This window comes from Pongo abelii, chromosome 17 (genome assembly GCF_028885655.2).
Source record: "Pongo abelii isolate AG06213 chromosome 17, NHGRI_mPonAbe1-v2.0_pri, whole genome shotgun sequence".
NCBI classification, from domain to species: domain Eukaryota; kingdom Metazoa; phylum Chordata; class Mammalia; order Primates; family Hominidae; genus Pongo; species Pongo abelii.
The window spans coordinates 61,769,703-61,785,480 of NC_072002.2; the positions used below are offsets into that span (position 1 = coordinate 61,769,703).

General features: G+C 56.7%; 1 protein-coding gene across 5 annotated transcripts in view; it reads left to right on the forward strand.

Annotated features, from left to right (window-relative positions):
- KATNAL2 (katanin catalytic subunit A1 like 2) overlaps positions 1 to 15,778 on the forward strand; it is a 495,511-nt gene that overhangs the window by 397,878 nt on the left and 81,855 nt on the right. The gene's annotated exons all lie outside the window — the stretch shown is intronic.

Here is a 15,778-nt window from a genome sequence, read left to right on the forward strand (position 1 = left end):
TCAACTTCGAGACCCTTCTGGAAGCAGTGTCTCCTCCCCGCCGTCCAGCCCATCCCTAAAGCCCCCCAGGGTCCTGGGAATGTAACTGTTTCCATGCAATCTTTCTTCCGTTGTTAACTGAAGAAAACTGGGTGCCCTTTACAGGTTTTCTAAGACAAGGAAACGAAAAGAAGTCAGCAGGCGCCAAATCAGGACGGTAAGGTGGACGCCTCGTGATTTCCCATGGCAAGTCTTGCCCAGCTGCCCTCGTTGGAAGAAAGGCATGAGCAGGAACGTTGTCGTGGTGGAGAAGAACTCTCTGGTGGGGACCTTCTCCGCTCCAGCTTTGGCTAACTCTCTGAAAAGGCTCTGCCAGTGAGCAGATGTGATCAGGGTTTGGCCCTCCAGAAAGCCAACGAGGAGAATCCCTCTGGCATCCCCCCCCAAACGGTGGCCATGACCTCCGCTCTTGACTGCTCCTCTGTGGCTTCGGCTGGAGCACTGCCACCTCTTGCTAGCCACGGCTTCGTGCTTGGTCTTCAGGATCCTGCCGGGTAGAGCCAGGTTTCATCTCCTGCTGCCAATCTTGGAAGAAATGCTTCAGGATCTTGCTCCCACCGGTTGTTTAAAATCTCCTCGGAAAGGCTTGCTCTGGCCTGCAGCTGATATCGGCGCCACGGTTTGGGCAGCCGAGTTCCACTCTCACCTTTCAGTCCGAATGGGGAAAACACAACCATTTGAAGTATGAGGATTCGGGTGTTAAGCCTTTTCTGAGAATTACCCTCCGTGTTGTGTAGAGAAATAGGTAAATTTGCTGTGTTTCCAGACTTCCGGCTACCTCACGAAGAGGATCCTAGTGCAATACTGGCCATGCTTCCGGAGCTCCCAGAATGAGGATTGTTTTGTAAATAGGTGGGAAGAGAATTGAGCTGTCCTGGGTCAGTGTAGCAATGTTACAGCAGGATCCTTAGGTTGATGCTGAATTCTATTCTGGGGCAGGTTTATGTGTTGTGTGGGGGTTGTTTCCTTTCTGTCTTTTGGAGCGGGTGTGTCGCAGTGGGAGCAGGGATCTGCTGAGGTCTGTCTCGTTCTCCAGTAATGAATGAGTTTAATGGGTGCAGCCGCTGTTTTCAGTAGCACGCCAGTGGGGGCATCGATGAGCTATGAGGAGCTAGAGCTTGCTCGGATTGCTTCCTTGTGTTTGTGTTTTGAGTTGTGTTTGCTTGTTTCGTGCTTGTTCTCCATTTCGGCAGGGGAAACGATTTTCCAGGAAGGAAGGTTGTTGCCAGTGGAAAACAATTTGGTTCCGAGGGACTGGGGTTTCTGGCTGGGAGTGGGGAGGGGCTGCAGGGTGATCGGTGGCCACTCCACCTCCTCCAGAGAGAGCGTGTGGCTTCTCTGCCTTGGGGAGGATATTCTGCTCTCTTGTGAGTTTTGCAGGCCACCTGAGATTCTCTCTTGAATTGCTGTCAAGAAATAGGGACGGGCGTTGTCTCTGGCCCTTGCTGGGGAAGGTTTTCTGAGGTTTTGTTTTTCAATTTTGAGACGGAGTTTGGCTTCTGTTGTCCAGCCTGGAGCGCAGTGGTGGGATCTGGGCTCACCGCAAACCCCGCCTCCCGGGTTCAAGCGATTCTCCTGTCTCAGCCCCCTGAGTAGCTGGGATTACAGGCGCTCGCCAGCAAGCCCAACCGAGTTTCGTCTTTTTAGAAGAGACGGGATTTCCTCAGGTTGGTCAGGCTGGTCTGCAACTCCTGACCTCAGGTGGTCCGCCGGCCTCGACCTCCCAAAGCCACGGGAATACAGGCGCGAGTCACCGTGCCCGGACATGTCTGAGTTTTACGCGGTCGCTGACTGGATTATGTCCCCTTCCCCGGAACGGATGCTTTTCTGTCTTCCTTAAGGGTAGCATCTCTGTGGCACCCCGTTTCTGGCTCCTTCCGTGTTCTTCAGGCTTGAAGGCCTCCTTTGACGTGCACCGGCATCCACTCAGGTGCCTGCTTCCAGGAGCTTCCCAGCCCCCATGCTGCTGACAGCCCAGGGTACAGGACTTTGATCTCTTCTGCTGCCCTTGCTCGGTTTTGCCTTGCGGCTTATGTCTTTGTATTTCTCTCTCTACCCCTCACTGTCGGTAACGCCTAAGAACGAGGTTTACTTAATGGGGGGGGGGGGTGGTGTGTGTGCGCGTGCGTGTTTGTGTGTGTGCGCGCGCGTGTGTGTGTGCGTTTGTGTGTGTGTCTTTGTTTGTGTGTATGTGTGTGTGTCGTATCTGGCACACGGACCTGTGACTACCAGCCCGCGTGAAGCCAACAAATGCCCTGAGTTAGAAGGCAAACGTTCACCAAAGCTTGCAGGAGCTGGTAGGAGGTGAAGTCAAGGTAGTTAACCCGGTCATCTCATGGGAATTAGAAACTCTGGTTGGCAGGTTTAGACTTCCTGATCGAGAACCTAAATAAGCTGATTAAGGTGTCGCCATTCTTTCACAGGGGTTCTGGGTGAAAAGATTGGGAATGACTCTAGTAAAAGTGTTTTGACTTAAGGAACGTACCAGTTGTTAGCATTTATGTATGAAAGCCAAGAGTTCCTTTCTTCAAACAAACAGCAGTTTTCTTTGAGGTGTGCTCTGGTTGTGTCATCCAGGCTGGAGTGCAGTGGAATGAGGAAGGGTCACCGCAACCTCCGCTTGCCCAGCTCAGGCGATCCTGCCACCTCAGCCCTTTAAGGAGCTGGGACCACAGGGGCCGTGCCACCACGCCGGGCTAATTTTGGTATCTTTTGTGGAGACGGGGCTTCTCCGTTTGGCCCAGCCTGGTCCCCACCTCCTGGGCTCAAGCGATCTGCTTTCCTCGGCCTCCCGGAGGAGGATGGCTCACGATTAGAGGATCATGCCCGGCCTTTTATCTAAAAGAAAACAACAACAGTAACAAGACATTTTGCGTAGTCGGAGTTATCAGTGTCAACTGATGGATTGAGAGTTTGTGTCTAAGAAGTCCCTGTGTGCTCCATGATTTCAGAAGAGAGAACAAACGGCAAAAGGGACTCTCACATCTCGTACCTGATTTATGATGGCAACTAGGGCGTTGTTTAAAAAACGGTCGGTGAACCACCAAAGCAGAGTTGATCCGAACGCGTTCATAATATCTTCTGAATTCTGAGGTGTCCTCCAAGCAGGGAGGCAGTGGCCGGGTGTGGGAGGCAAAAATCACAGGGCCAGCGCTTGACACCTGCAGAATTCAGAGGCTCAACTTTGCACCCAGCCAAGGGTCCTGGTGTCCATTGGAAGTTTCGTTCCCCAACCCGCGTTGACTTTGCATTGGTCCTCCTCCCCCCAGATTTTATGTGTCAGGCAAGTCCTGAGTTTATCGTCGGGAGAATCTTCTCTTGTAGTCTCGAACTGCCTTGGCCATCAGCGGGGCCACTTTCTTGGCAGCCTGTTTCCGGGTCTTGGCCGCGGGCGCCGCGTGCTCACTGCTGCTGCTCAGGCAGGGGTTGGCCCGCTTCTCAGGGAGCCCGTGAAGGACGTTGCTGCTGCTGCTGCTGCTGCTGCTGCTGCTGCCGCCGCCGCCGCCGCCGCCGCCGCCGCCGTCCCCGAGGCCGGAGGCAGGCTGGCTGCTTCCTGCGGGCTGGGGGGCTGGCTTGATCTCCCCGTTTCCGGGGTCAGCGGCTCCTGCAGACTTCTCTTCCCTCCTGGAAGCATCATAAGGCGTCTTGGCCACAGAGTTGAAACAGATCATCTTTGTCTGTCGGCCGCTGGGTTTGTTTTCAAGTGCAGATCGGATTTTCGTGGTCACTACTCGCAGCCGCTGCTCTCGGGCGTCGCGAAGCCGCAGGTACAGCTCCCGCCAAGACTCGTGCTCCTGCGGCTTTTCTCCCTTGAAGTCCTGGAGACAATGAATCCTCCATAATTCATCTGTCTCTCGAGCGAGTGCGTGGTTGTCTTTCTCTGTGCGATACAGCTGATCAGGCGTCCACCCTTCCGGAACGGGTTCAAGAACCGAGTAGGCGACCCCTCCCACGTCGCCGAGGGCGTCCGGATTGTTTCTAAGCACCGGGAGGCACTGCTGGCGCAGCGTCAGCACCTGGAGCTGGCAGGCAGGCCTGGAGCCCGAGTACACCTGCAGCCTAGCATTCACTCTGCGTCCAGGGAAAGCGGCTTCCTCCTGGAACGTTGGCGCGGAGAGTGCTTCTGGCTCTGCCTGGGAGGTCATGGCCTCAAAAGCGGACAGCAGATCGTAGTTGGCCTGCATCCAGGCCGCTGAGGGGTCCCAGAGCTCTGCGAAGAGAAGGCTGGGCACCGTTTTCGGCCCGGCGGAATCAGCGCCGGCCGCCTGCAGCCTCTCTGACTGGCTTTCCTGGACAGGAGGCGATTTGTGAGCCGAAGCCCAGCGGGACGATTTGCGCCCCTTGCTGTGGCTCGCCACCGCTTCCCCCTGAGGTTGGCCCTGGCAGCCCGGACCCGGCAGAGGCCCGCCCTGAGCGGCGTGAGCGTGGCCTCTTCCGGGTTGCTTCCCGGGCACAGCGGGCTCAGGGCCCTCGGGCGTCGGGAGGGGAGCGGTGCGCGTTGGAGGGTCCCGACGGGGGCCGGAATCAGCTGGGGCCATTCTGGGGCGCTTTCTCTCGGCTCTGGGCTCGCGACTGGGAGACCTCGGGTGAGGTCTCTGTTGTCCCGGAGGTGTTCTGCGTGCTGTCCGTCCGTGCTGAGGGCTGTGAGATGGGCTCCTGGGGGCCGTCGCGTTTTCTGGGAAGCCCCAGGCCTTTTCCTGGTCCTGGAGAGCCTCCCCGAGGCGCTGTCGGGAAGCGCTGTCCTCAGCGTCCTGTGGGTCAGGCCCGGTGTTTCGGTCCGCAAGCACCAGCTTCTTCCACCGGGCCGCTAAGTCTCTGGCAAAGTCGCCCACGTGCTGGTGCTTCCGCAGGCGCTTCACCGTCTTTCTGATTCCAGTCTCCGCCAGGATGTCTGCCGTCATGGGCAGGGCGGAGAGTTTCTGCAAATATTTCTCCAGCTTTTTTGGGTTCGTCTTCGTGGCCAGACGCACCTGCAGCTTCTGCACTGCGCGCAGCGTAGTGGAGCCTGCCGCCATCTCAGCAGAGCTGTGCAGGCGTCGCTGTCCTCGCGTTCGCGGCTCTGTCCTCGGGGCGGCGGGACACGAAGTCTGGGGTGGCCGGTCCTCGCTGCCCGGTCGCCAGGCAGCGACCTCGGGATGTGGAGTCACAGCCTGGAGCGAGCTCGGTCCTCGGAGCAGTGGGCCACTGGTTCCGGGGCGCTGGTCCTCGCGGACCGCAGGCCTCGGGGCGTGGAGTCCCCACAACCTGGAGCGAGCTGGGTCCTCGGAGCAGCGGGCCACTTGGTCTGGAACGCCGGTCCTTGCAGACAGCTGAGCAGGCCCGCTTCTGTCCCTCGGGATGTGGAGCCGCAGCCTGGAGTGACCTCTGCGCTGCGCCGTCCGAGGCGGAATGCAGCTGGGCTGCCAGAGCCCGGCCTTATATAGCCAGCCCCGGGCCCACCCAGGACTCAAGCCCTGACCCCCTTGGGCCTTGGGCAGCCCCGCCCCAATACGAATTCATTCCGTCAGCCCAACGCAGCCAATCGGGACGGTCCACGCCAGGTGGACTGCTGTGCCCGGCAGGTTCATTAGGTTAATTGCAGCCTGGACACACCCCACTGAGTTCTACCGTTGGCCCTCCTTGTTCCCAGCCCCCGCATCTGTGGATTCCCAAAGACACAGACAGAATCCCCTTGGGAGTAAAAGCGAAAATAACAACACCGCAAGACAAAATCGTAGGAAGGAGAACCAACAGAGGAGGACAACTCTTTACCTGGGATTGCCGTCGTGTGAGGGGACTTGGAAACATTCGTAGAAAAGTGGGATTAAGGGAGAAAAATGAAAAAGGTGTATTTTACTTCTCGACCCCGTCTCCATCAACTTCGAGACCCTTCTGGAAGCAGTGTCTCCTCCCCGCCGTCCAGCCCATCCCTAAAGCCCCCCAGGGTCCTGGGAATGTAACTGTTTCCATGCAATCTTTCTTCCGTTGTTAACTGAAGAAAACTGGGTGCCCTTTACAGGTTTTCTAAGACAAGGAAACGAAAAGAAGTCAGCAGGCGCCAAATCAGGACGGTAAGGTGGACGCCTCGTGATTTCCCATGGCAAGTCTTGCCCAGCTGCCCTCGTTGGAAGAAAGGCATGAGCAGGAACGTTGTCGTGGTGGAGAAGAACTCTCTGGTGGGGACCTTCTCCGCTCCAGCTTTGGCTAACTCTCTGAAAAGGCTCTGCCAGTGAGCAGATGTGATCAGGGTTTGGCCCTCCAGAAAGCCAACGAGGAGAATCCCTCTGGCATCCCCCCCCAAACGGTGGCCATGACCTCCGCTCTTGACTGCTCCTCTGTGGCTTCGGCTGGAGCACTGCCACCTCTTGCTAGCCACGGCTTCGTGCTTGGTCTTCAGGATCCTGCCGGGTAGAGCCAGGTTTCATCTCCTGCTGCCAATCTTGGAAGAAATGCTTCAGGATCTTGCTCCCACCGGTTGTTTAAAATCTCCTCGGAAAGGCTTGCTCTGGCCTGCAGCTGATATCGGCGCCACGGTTTGGGCAGCCGAGTTCCACTCTCACCTTTCAGTCCGAATGGGGAAAACACAACCATTTGAAGTATGAGGATTCGGGTGTTAAGCCTTTTCTGAGAATTACCCTCCGTGTTGTGTAGAGAAATAGGTAAATTTGCTGTGTTTCCAGACTTCCGGCTACCTCACGAAGAGGATCCTAGTGCAATACTGGCCATGCTTCCGGAGCTCCCAGAATGAGGATTGTTTTGTAAATAGGTGGGAAGAGAATTGAGCTGTCCTGGGTCAGTGTAGCAATGTTACAGCAGGATCCTTAGGTTGATGCTGAATTCTATTCTGGGGCAGGTTTATGTGTTGTGTGGGGGTTGTTTCCTTTCTGTCTTTTGGAGCGGGTGTGTCGCAGTGGGAGCAGGGATCTGCTGAGGTCTGTCTCGTTCTCCAGTAATGAATGAGTTTAATGGGTGCAGCCGCTGTTTTCAGTAGCACGCCAGTGGGGGCATCGATGAGCTATGAGGAGCTAGAGCTTGCTCGGATTGCTTCCTTGTGTTTGTGTTTTGAGTTGTGTTTGCTTGTTTCGTGCTTGTTCTCCATTTCGGCAGGGGAAACGATTTTCCAGGAAGGAAGGTTGTTGCCAGTGGAAAACAATTTGGTTCCGAGGGACTGGGGTTTCTGGCTGGGAGTGGGGAGGGGCTGCAGGGTGATCGGTGGCCACTCCACCTCCTCCAGAGAGAGCGTGTGGCTTCTCTGCCTTGGGGAGGATATTCTGCTCTCTTGTGAGTTTTGCAGGCCACCTGAGATTCTCTCTTGAATTGCTGTCAAGAAATAGGGACGGGCGTTGTCTCTGGCCCTTGCTGGGGAAGGTTTTCTGAGGTTTTGTTTTTCAATTTTGAGACGGAGTTTGGCTTCTGTTGTCCAGCCTGGAGCGCAGTGGTGGGATCTGGGCTCACCGCAAACCCCGCCTCCCGGGTTCAAGCGATTCTCCTGTCTCAGCCCCCTGAGTAGCTGGGATTACAGGCGCTCGCCAGCAAGCCCAACCGAGTTTCGTCTTTTTAGAAGAGACGGGATTTCCTCAGGTTGGTCAGGCTGGTCTGCAACTCCTGACCTCAGGTGGTCCGCCGGCCTCGACCTCCCAAAGCCACGGGAATACAGGCGCGAGTCACCGTGCCCGGACATGTCTGAGTTTTACGCGGTCGCTGACTGGATTATGTCCCCTTCCCCGGAACGGATGCTTTTCTGTCTTCCTTAAGGGTAGCATCTCTGTGGCACCCCGTTTCTGGCTCCTTCCGTGTTCTTCAGGCTTGAAGGCCTCCTTTGACGTGCACCGGCATCCACTCAGGTGCCTGCTTCCAGGAGCTTCCCAGCCCCCATGCTGCTGACAGCCCAGGGTACAGGACTTTGATCTCTTCTGCTGCCCTTGCTCGGTTTTGCCTTGCGGCTTATGTCTTTGTATTTCTCTCTCTACCCCTCACTGTCGGTAACGCCTAAGAACGAGGTTTACTTAATGGGGGGGGGGGGGGGGTGGTGTGTGTGCGCGTGCGTGTTTGTGTGTGTGCGCGCGCGTGTGTGTGTGCGTTTGTGTGTGTGTCTTTGTTTGTGTGTATGTGTGTGTGTCGTATCTGGCACACGGACCTGTGACTACCAGCCCGCGTGAAGCCAACAAATGCCCTGAGTTAGAAGGCAAACGTTCACCAAAGCTTGCAGGAGCTGGTAGGAGGTGAAGTCAAGGTAGTTAACCCGGTCATCTCATGGGAATTAGAAACTCTGGTTGGCAGGTTTAGACTTCCTGATCGAGAACCTAAATAAGCTGATTAAGGTGTCGCCATTCTTTCACAGGGGTTCTGGGTGAAAAGATTGGGAATGACTCTAGTAAAAGTGTTTTGACTTAAGGAACGTACCAGTTGTTAGCATTTATGTATGAAAGCCAAGAGTTCCTTTCTTCAAACAAACAGCAGTTTTCTTTGAGGTGTGCTCTGGTTGTGTCATCCAGGCTGGAGTGCAGTGGAATGAGGAAGGGTCACCGCAACCTCCGCTTGCCCAGCTCAGGCGATCCTGCCACCTCAGCCCTTTAAGGAGCTGGGACCACAGGGGCCGTGCCACCACGCCGGGCTAATTTTGGTATCTTTTGTGGAGACGGGGCTTCTCCGTTTGGCCCAGCCTGGTCCCCACCTCCTGGGCTCAAGCGATCTGCTTTCCTCGGCCTCCCGGAGGAGGATGGCTCACGATTAGAGGATCATGCCCGGCCTTTTATCTAAAAGAAAACAACAACAGTAACAAGACATTTTGCGTAGTCGGAGTTATCAGTGTCAACTGATGGATTGAGAGTTTGTGTCTAAGAAGTCCCTGTGTGCTCCATGATTTCAGAAGAGAGAACAAACGGCAAAAGGGACTCTCACATCTCGTACCTGATTTATGATGGCAACTAGGGCGTTGTTTAAAAAACGGTCGGTGAACCACCAAAGCAGAGTTGATCCGAACGCGTTCATAATATCTTCTGAATTCTGAGGTGTCCTCCAAGCAGGGAGGCAGTGGCCGGGTGTGGGAGGCAAAAATCACAGGGCCAGCGCTTGACACCTGCAGAATTCAGAGGCTCAACTTTGCACCCAGCCAAGGGTCCTGGTGTCCATTGGAAGTTTCGTTCCCCAACCCGCGTTGACTTTGCATTGGTCCTCCTCCCCCCAGATTTTATGTGTCAGGCAAGTCCTGAGTTTATCGTCGGGAGAATCTTCTCTTGTAGTCTCGAACTGCCTTGGCCATCAGCGGGGCCACTTTCTTGGCAGCCTGTTTCCGGGTCTTGGCCGCGGGCGCCGCGTGCTCACTGCTGCTGCTCAGGCAGGGGTTGGCCCGCTTCTCAGGGAGCCCGTGAAGGACGTTGCTGCTGCTGCTGCTGCTGCTGCTGCTGCTGCCGCCGCCGCCGCCGCCGCCGCCGCCGTCCCCGAGGCCGGAGGCAGCCTGGCTGCTTCCTGCGGGCTGGGGGGCTGGCTTGATCTCCCCGTTTCCGGGGTCAGCGGCTCCTGCAGACTTCTCTTCCCTCCTGGAAGCATCATAAGGCGTCTTGGCCACAGAGTTGAAACAGATCATCTTTGTCTGTCGGCCGCTGGGTTTGTTTTCAAGTGCAGATCGGATTTTCGTGGTCACTACTCGCAGCCGCTGCTCTCGGGCGTCGCGAAGCCGCAGGTACAGCTCCCGCCAAGACTCGTGCTCCTGCGGCTTTTCTCCCTTGAAGTCCTGGAGACAATGAATCCTCCATAATTCATCTGTCTCTCGAGCGAGTGCGTGGTTGTCTTTCTCTGTGCGATACAGCTGATCAGGCGTCCACCCTTCCGGAACGGGTTCAAGAACCGAGTAGGCGACCCCTCCCACGTCGCCGAGGGCGTCCGGATTGTTTCTAAGCACCGGGAGGCACTGCTGGCGCAGCGTCAGCACCTGGAGCTGGCAGGCAGGCCTGGAGCCCGAGTACACCTGCAGCCTAGCATTCACTCTGCGTCCAGGGAAAGCGGCTTCCTCCTGGAACGTTGGCGCGGAGAGTGCTTCTGGCTCTGCCTGGGAGGTCATGGCCTCAAAAGCGGACAGCAGATCGTAGTTGGCCTGCATCCAGGCCGCTGAGGGGTCCCAGAGCTCTGCGAAGAGAAGGCTGGGCACCGTTTTCGGCCCGGCGGAATCAGCGCCGGCCGCCTGCAGCCTCTCTGACTGGCTTTCCTGGACAGGAGGCGATTTGTGAGCCGAAGCCCAGCGGGACGATTTGCGCCCCTTGCTGTGGCTCGCCACCGCTTCCCCCTGAGGTTGGCCCTGGCAGCCCGGACCCGGCAGAGGCCCGCCCTGAGCGGCGTGAGCGTGGCCTCTTCCGGGTTGCTTCCCGGGCACAGCGGGCTCAGGGCCCTCGGGCGTCGGGAGGGGAGCGGTGCGCGTTGGAGGGTCCCGACGGGGGCCGGAATCAGCTGGGGCCATTCTGGGGCGCTTTCTCTCGGCTCTGGGCTCGCGACTGGGAGACCTCGGGTGAGGTCTCTGTTGTCCCGGAGGTGTTCTGCGTGCTGTCCGTCCGTGCTGAGGGCTGTGAGATGGGCTCCTGGGGGCCGTCGCGTTTTCTGGGAAGCCCCAGGCCTTTTCCTGGTCCTGGAGAGCCTCCCCGAGGCGCTGTCGGGAAGCGCTGTCCTCAGCGTCCTGTGGGTCAGGCCCGGTGTTTCGGTCCACAAGCACCAGCTTCTTCCACCGGGCCGCTAAGTCTCTGGCAAAGTCGCCCACGTGCTGGTGCTTCCGCAGGCGCTTCACCGTCTTTCTGATTCCAGTCTCCGCCAGGATGTCTGCCGTCATGGGCAGGGCGGAGAGTTTCTGCAAATATTTCTCCAGCTTTTTTGGGTTCGTCTTCGTGGCCAGACGCACCTGCAGCTTCTGCACTGCGCGCAGCGTAGTGGAGCCTGCCGCCATCTCAGCAGAGCTGTGCAGGCGTCGCTGTCCTCGCGTTCGCGGCTCTGTCCTCGGGGCGGCGGGACACGAAGTCTGGGGTGGCCGGTCCTCGCTGCCCGGTCGCCAGGCAGCGACCTCGGGATGTGGAGTCACAGCCTGGAGCGAGCTCGGTCCTCGGAGCAGTGGGCCACTGGTTCCGGGGCGCTGGTCCTCGCGGACCGCAGGCCTCGGGGCGTGGAGTCCCCACAACCTGGAGCGAGCTGGGTCCTCGGAGCAGCGGGCCACTTGGTCTGGAACGCCGGTCCTTGCAGACAGCTGAGCAGGCCCGCTTCTGTCCCTCGGGATGTGGAGCCGCAGCCTGGAGTGACCTCTGCGCTGCGCCGTCCGAGGCGGAATGCAGCTGGGCTGCCAGAGCCCGGCCTTATATAGCCAGCCCCGGGCCCACCCAGGACTCAAGCCCTGACCCCCTTGGGCCTTGGGCAGCCCCGCCCCAATACGAATTCATTCCGTCAGCCCAACGCAGCCAATCGGGACGGTCCACGCCAGGTGGACTGCTGTGCCCGGCAGGTTCATTAGGTTAATTGCAGCCTGGACACACCCCACTGAGTTCTACCGTTGGCCCTCCTTGTTCCCAGCCCCCGCATCTGTGGATTCCCAAAGACACAGACAGAATCCCCTTGGGAGTAAAAGCGAAAATAACAACACCGCAAGACAAAATCGTAGGAAGGAGAACCAACAGAGGAGGACAACTCTTTACCTGGGATTGCCGTCGTGTGAGGGGACTTGGAAACATTCGTAGAAAAGTGGGATTAAGGGAGAAAAATGAAAAAGGTGTATTTTACTTCTCGACCCCGTCTCCATCAACTTCGAGACCCTTCTGGAAGCAGTGTCTCCTCCCCGCCGTCCAGCCCATCCCTAAAGCCCCCCAGGGTCCTGGGAATGTAACTGTTTCCATGCAATCTTTCTTCCGTTGTTAACTGAAGAAAACTGGGTGCCCTTTACAGGTTTTCTAAGACAAGGAAACGAAAAGAAGTCAGCAGGCGCCAAATCAGGACGGTAAGGTGGACGCCTCGTGATTTCCCATGGCAAGTCTTGCCCAGCTGCCCTCGTTGGAAGAAAGGCATGAGCAGGAACGTTGTCGTGGTGGAGAAGAACTCTCTGGTGGGGACCTTCTCCGCTCCAGCTTTGGCTAACTCTCTGAAAAGGCTCTGCCAGTGAGCAGATGTGATCAGGGTTTGGCCCTCCAGAAAGCCAACGAGGAGAATCCCTCTGGCATCCCCCCCCAAACGGTGGCCATGACCTCCGCTCTTGACTGCTCCTCTGTGGCTTCGGCTGGAGCACTGCCACCTCTTGCTAGCCACGGCTTCGTGCTTGGTCTTCAGGATCCTGCCGGGTAGAGCCAGGTTTCATCTCCTGCTGCCAATCTTGGAAGAAATGCTTCAGGATCTTGCTCCCACCGGTTGTTTAAAATCTCCTCGGAAAGGCTTGCTCTGGCCTGCAGCTGATATCGGCGCCACGGTTTGGGCAGCCGAGTTCCACTCTCACCTTTCAGTCCGAATGGGGAAAACACAACCATTTGAAGTATGAGGATTCGGGTGTTAAGCCTTTTCTGAGAATTACCCTCCGTGTTGTGTAGAGAAATAGGTAAATTTGCTGTGTTTCCAGACTTCCGGCTACCTCACGAAGAGGATCCTAGTGCAATACTGGCCATGCTTCCGGAGCTCCCAGAATGAGGATTGTTTTGTAAATAGGTGGGAAGAGAATTGAGCTGTCCTGGGTCAGTGTAGCAATGTTACAGCAGGATCCTTAGGTTGATGCTGAATTCTATTCTGGGGCAGGTTTATGTGTTGTGTGGGGGTTGTTTCCTTTCTGTCTTTTGGAGCGGGTGTGTCGCAGTGGGAGCAGGGATCTGCTGAGGTCTGTCTCGTTCTCCAGTAATGAATGAGTTTAATGGGTGCAGCCGCTGTTTTCAGTAGCACGCCAGTGGGGGCATCGATGAGCTATGAGGAGCTAGAGCTTGCTCGGATTGCTTCCTTGTGTTTGTGTTTTGAGTTGTGTTTGCTTGTTTCGTGCTTGTTCTCCATTTCGGCAGGGGAAACGATTTTCCAGGAAGGAAGGTTGTTGCCAGTGGAAAACAATTTGGTTCCGAGGGACTGGGGTTTCTGGCTGGGAGTGGGGAGGGGCTGCAGGGTGATCGGTGGCCACTCCACCTCCTCCAGAGAGAGCGTGTGGCTTCTCTGCCTTGGGGAGGATATTCTGCTCTCTTGTGAGTTTTGCAGGCCACCTGAGATTCTCTCTTGAATTGCTGTCAAGAAATAGGGACGGGCGTTGTCTCTGGCCCTTGCTGGGGAAGGTTTTCTGAGGTTTTGTTTTTCAATTTTGAGACGGAGTTTGGCTTCTGTTGTCCAGCCTGGAGCGCAGTGGTGGGATCTGGGCTCACCGCAAACCCCGCCTCCCGGGTTCAAGCGATTCTCCTGTCTCAGCCCCCTGAGTAGCTGGGATTACAGGCGCTCGCCAGCAAGCCCAACCGAGTTTCGTCTTTTTAGAAGAGACGGGATTTCCTCAGGTTGGTCAGGCTGGTCTGCAACTCCTGACCTCAGGTGGTCCGCCGGCCTCGACCTCCCAAAGCCACGGGAATACAGGCGCGAGTCACCGTGCCCGGACATGTCTGAGTTTTACGCGGTCGCTGACTGGATTATGTCCCCTTCCCCGGAACGGATGCTTTTCTGTCTTCCTTAAGGGTAGCATCTCTGTGGCACCCCGTTTCTGGCTCCTTCCGTGTTCTTCAGGCTTGAAGGCCTCCTTTGACGTGCACCGGCATCCACTCAGGTGCCTGCTTCCAGGAGCTTCCCAGCCCCCATGCTGCTGACAGCCCAGGGTACAGGACTTTGATCTCTTCTGCTGCCCTTGCTCGGTTTTGCCTTGCGGCTTATGTCTTTGTATTTCTCTCTCTACCCCTCACTGTCGGTAACGCCTAAGAACGAGGTTTACTTAATGGGGGGGGGGGGGGGTGGTGTGTGTGCGCGTGCGTGTTTGTGTGTGTGCGCGCGCGTGTGTGTGTGCGTTTGTGTGTGTGTCTTTGTTTGTGTGTATGTGTGTGTGTCGTATCTGGCACACGGACCTGTGACTACCAGCCCGCGTGAAGCCAACAAATGCCCTGAGTTAGAAGGCAAACGTTCACCAAAGCTTGCAGGAGCTGGTAGGAGGTGAAGTCAAGGTAGTTAACCCGGTCATCTCATGGGAATTAGAAACTCTGGTTGGCAGGTTTAGACTTCCTGATCGAGAACCTAAATAAGCTGATTAAGGTGTCGCCATTCTTTCACAGGGGTTCTGGGTGAAAAGATTGGGAATGACTCTAGTAAAAGTGTTTTGACTTAAGGAACGTACCAGTTGTTAGCATTTATGTATGAAAGCCAAGAGTTCCTTTCTTCAAACAAACAGCAGTTTTCTTTGAGGTGTGCTCTGGTTGTGTCATCCAGGCTGGAGTGCAGTGGAATGAGGAAGGGTCACCGCAACCTCCGCTTGCCCAGCTCAGGCGATCCTGCCACCTCAGCCCTTTAAGGAGCTGGGACCACAGGGGCCGTGCCACCACGCCGGGCTAATTTTGGTATCTTTTGTGGAGACGGGGCTTCTCCGTTTGGCCCAGCCTGGTCCCCACCTCCTGGGCTCAAGCGATCTGCTTTCCTCGGCCTCCCGGAGGAGGATGGCTCACGATTAGAGGATCATGCCCGGCCTTTTATCTAAAAGAAAACAACAACAGTAACAAGACATTTTGCGTAGTCGGAGTTATCAGTGTCAACTGATGGATTGAGAGTTTGTGTCTAAGAAGTCCCTGTGTGCTCCATGATTTCAGAAGAGAGAACAAACGGCAAAAGGGACTCTCACATCTCGTACCTGATTTATGATGGCAACTAGGGCGTTGTTTAAAAAACGGTCGGTGAACCACCAAAGCAGAGTTGATCCGAACGCGTTCATAATATCTTCTGAATTCTGAGGTGTCCTCCAAGCAGGGAGGCAGTGGCCGGGTGTGGGAGGCAAAAATCACAGGGCCAGCGCTTGACACCTGCAGAATTCAGAGGCTCAACTTTGCACCCAGCCAAGGGTCCTGGTGTCCATTGGAAGTTTCGTTCCCCAACCCGCGTTGACTTTGCATTGGTCCTCCTCCCCCCAGATTTTATGTGTCAGGCAAGTCCTGAGTTTATCGTCGGGAGAATCTTCTCTTGTAGTCTCGAACTGCCTTGGCCATCAGCGGGGCCACTTTCTTGGCAGCCTGTTTCCGGGTCTTGGCCGCGGGCGCCGCGTGCTCATTGCTGCTGCTCAGGCAGGGGTTGGCCCGCTTCTCAGGGAGCCCGTGAAGGACGTTGCTGCTGCTGCTGCTGCTGCTGCTGCTGCCGCCGCCGCCGCCGCCGCCGCCGCCGTCCCCGAGGCCGGAGGCAGGCTGGCTGCTTCCTGCGGGCTGGGGGGCTGGCTTGATCTCCCCGTTTCCGGGGTCAGCGGCTCCTGCAGACTTCTCTTCCCTCCTGGAAGCATCATAAGGCGTCTTGGCCACAGAGTTGAAACAGATCATCTTTGTCTGTCGGCCGCTGGGTTTGTTTTCAAGTGCAGATCGGATTTTCGTGGTCACTACTCGCAGCCGCTGCTCTCGGGCGTCGCGAAGCCGCAGGTACAGCTCCCGCCAAGACTCGTGCTCCTGCGGCTTTTCTCCCTTGAAGTCCTGGAGACAATGAATCCTCCATAATTCATCTGTCTCTCGAGCGAGTGCGTGGTTGTCTTTCTCTGTGCGATACAGCTGATCAGGCGTCCACCCTTCCGGAACGGGTTCAAGAACCGAGTAGGCGACCCCTCCCACGT